Source organism: Bison bison, unplaced genomic scaffold, assembly GCF_000754665.1.
Source record: "Bison bison bison isolate TAMUID 2011002044 unplaced genomic scaffold, Bison_UMD1.0 scf7180017864525, whole genome shotgun sequence".
NCBI lineage: Eukaryota > Metazoa > Chordata > Mammalia > Artiodactyla > Bovidae > Bison > Bison bison.
In genome coordinates, this window is record NW_011495076.1 from 7,902,622 (window position 1) to 7,905,764 (window position 3,143).

At 39.5% G+C, this 3,143-nt stretch overlaps 1 long non-coding RNA gene across 1 annotated transcript; it reads left to right on the plus strand.

Moving 5' to 3' along the window:
* The first annotated feature begins 577 nt into the window (after positions 1-577).
* On the plus strand, positions 578-2,817 carry LOC104981922. The gene is made up of 2 exons (XR_824441.1): positions 578-787; positions 2,587-2,817. It is a non-coding gene; the product is annotated as an uncharacterized LOC104981922 (long non-coding RNA).
* Positions 2,818-3,143: the final 326 nt, after the last annotated feature.

Sequence of the window (3,143 nt, forward strand, 5' to 3'; positions counted from 1 at the left end):
AGTAACAAAAGAAAAAAGTTAGGCTGTCAGTTCAACAGTTCAGCAAACTTCTGTGAACATTACCATGATAAGATGCTCTGTAGGCACAGGGTCAGAGAAGATACAGTCCCTTTTCTGTGGGTGTCATGCTTAACACAAAGGCTACCACCAGGGCCTAGCTGGAAGCAAGTGAAAGTGAAACATTAGCATAAGCCCATGGCAGTCTTCAACAATGTTTGTTGGATTTAGGAGGAGAGGAAGTTGAGTTAAAGTCTTGATGTTTCAGGTTTACTTACTGACCTTATGATATGAGTGTTCCAGGCAATAATGATCTTTGTGAACAGGCCATTAGACTAGGAAAGATGTATAGACTAAGGGAAAACACTGTTCCTGTGTGGAGGGAGTGGAATAGGTGTCCAGAAAGATGGTGCTGCCTTGCTGGGGACCATCAAATTAGAGATCTGCTAAGTGATAAGAGGCCCCACAGTTAGGTCCTAATGGTGGGTCACTGAGACAGTGTGGAGGGATGCTGATGACCAAGAAGTGTTCTAAAGATGTAATAAGGGCTTGCGCATGTCATAATATAATCTAAAGAAATAGGAAGTACACAGGGGTTGCCCCCATAAATCTGAGACCTAGACATGTAAGGTCCTGCTCTTGTGTAAAGATCTCTCAGTACAGGAATACTGATTCTAGAATCATCTCCATTATATTGGTTTATCTTTCTAAGGCAGTTGTTTCCAAGCTGCCATGAAGATTCATTACCTTTTCTTGGCTCTTCTTTTCTCTGGCCTCTTATCTGCTGCAGGTAAGGCTTTAGCCATAATAAGGGAAGAGCTTCACACATAATACGGGAGGAGCCAACAGAGATGAAAAGTCTGTGAAATGACACAAAAACCATCCATTGCCAATGGTAGTCAGTAGGTGCTCAGTGAATGTTTTGAATGATTGAATCATTGTTTCTTTACAGATAACCCCTTGAGAATAGAATAGAATTTGGAGAATTCTAAGATTCCCTTTCTTTTTGATACCAAATTACTTATTTCAGCTATGAGGTAGAATCTTATTTCCAAGGGGAAATCTTAAAAAGAATGACTTTGAGACCTTCAGTCCAGGGTCTTCTGACTCCCAGTACACCATACACATTTCACTAACACTGCTGCATTTTTCTGCCTATCTTAAGGAAGGTACAAACGGCGTCCATTTCACAGACTTCTATTGTGTGTCTAAAATGTGTTAATCCATGTAAAGGACCTTTAAGAAGTACTTGACAGCACTTAAGAAATGTTAACTATTATCATTTTTACTACATTTACTACAGTTTTTACCTCTTCTTTAGTTGATTCCCTTTAGTAATTTTTCCTTTCAGTTCAGAATATCCTCAGTCAGGATGAGCTCAGAAAAATGTGTGACTTTATTGTTCATCTTTAGAACTTCAAGTGCCCACAAGATGATAAGGGGTTGATAGGATTAAGAATAGAAAGCAAGGGGTGGAGGAGAGAAATAGTATCAGGAAAATGGAAACATAGATGGTACAAAGGTAAGAAGTGGGAGGAACATCAGTGTTGGCACTGGGGATTGGACTGAGTGATTTAGAAAGTTTTGGTGCCATTAATAGCAATGAAAATGCAGGGACAGGGAGCTGGTTAGGAAGGTGGCCAGTTAAAATGATTTCAGAAATGGTTACTTTGAAGTGACAATAAGACATCCAAGTGGAAATAATCTACTAGACAGACAAGTGGAGATACGAAACAAGGAGAAAGCTTGTGGCTGAAGATAAACATTGTGGGACCTACCAGAGGGTATGACAGTCGCGGTTACATGAATAGGCCACTACTTCAAGAGTACTTCTCCTCTCTCCTCTTTCTGGCAGGCATGTTGTATTCTGGGCATGGTGAGATGACAAGCACTGTGTATTAGCGGAGGACAAAGGCAATACCAGAAACCAGCATTCTCTTTTTCTTTATCCTCCTCTCCCTCTCCTGTCTACTTTTCTTGCATTCACTTTGCTTTTCTCTATTTTTCCTGGTCTTGTACTATAAGGAAGTTTGTAAGTTGCATACAGTAAGTGTTCTAAAGCTAAGTAATTAGGAAGAAGATTCTGGCAGAGGAAAACGAGCTTAGTAAAAAGTGATTTGGAGCAGTGATGATATTGTGTTCCAAAATGATCCCTGGGGGAGGCAGCTGAAAGTGGAGGAGAGAGGAAGTTGATGTGCATTTCAATTAGGAATGGAGTGGTTCCTCCTGAGACCCCTCACCTCTTCTCTTCCTGTTGTTCTCACTTGCCTGGAATGGCAGGACATCCAGCATGGCATGTCTTCTATTGGCCATTCTCCTGGGATCATCCTATGTTGCTGAGCTTATTCAGTCCAAAGGGAGGGTGATCAGTCTTCTATACCTAGTCAGGAGACATGTAGTGTCAGTCTGTTCCTTCTGAACTGTATTTTTAAAATCTAATTAAAAATTATTTTGTTCCCATGGGCCACTGTAACTGGTAATTCCACAAGTCTTTATATTTGCAGTCTCTGCTAGAACTTTGTGAAGTATCTGCAAATCAGTGTGGTCTCCTGTTTTAGCTTATATGTTTATAAATCTGCTTAATTTCAGGAACTGAAGATGATCATGTCCTCTCTAGTTTTCTGGAGTGTAAAAATCAGACACTGTGTGATTCTTCAGATGAAAAAGAAAACTGCTCTTACGCTAACAAGGAGGTTGGAATATGTGTCTTGCGCCTTAGAAAGCATGGAAAGCAAATAGTCATGAAGAAATAGAAAATTAGGAAGACAAATCAATCAACTCCCTTGTCTCATTAAAAAATAAAGTCAGTCTTCCTTTCTCTTTTTGTGACACATTTACTGAAAGTTTAGACAAAAGTTTATCAAGGAATAATGAGAGGACATTTTCTCTTTAGTTCCAACAGATCAAAGAATATACATTATGAAAACAAAAGAAGTCTGGTTCTGTCTGAGTTGGGGTGAAAAGCTTAAAGGACCTGAAGAGGCATTTATACTGTGTGTATGAGATACAGAAAGGGTACGTGGGGACAGGTCATTAAATTTTACTGTAGATTGTGAAGTCTTCCCTACCTGCTTTGCAGATTTCGGTGAAGTCTTAAGTTGCTTTAAAAAAAAATTATTTATTTATATTTGGCTGCATTGGGTCTT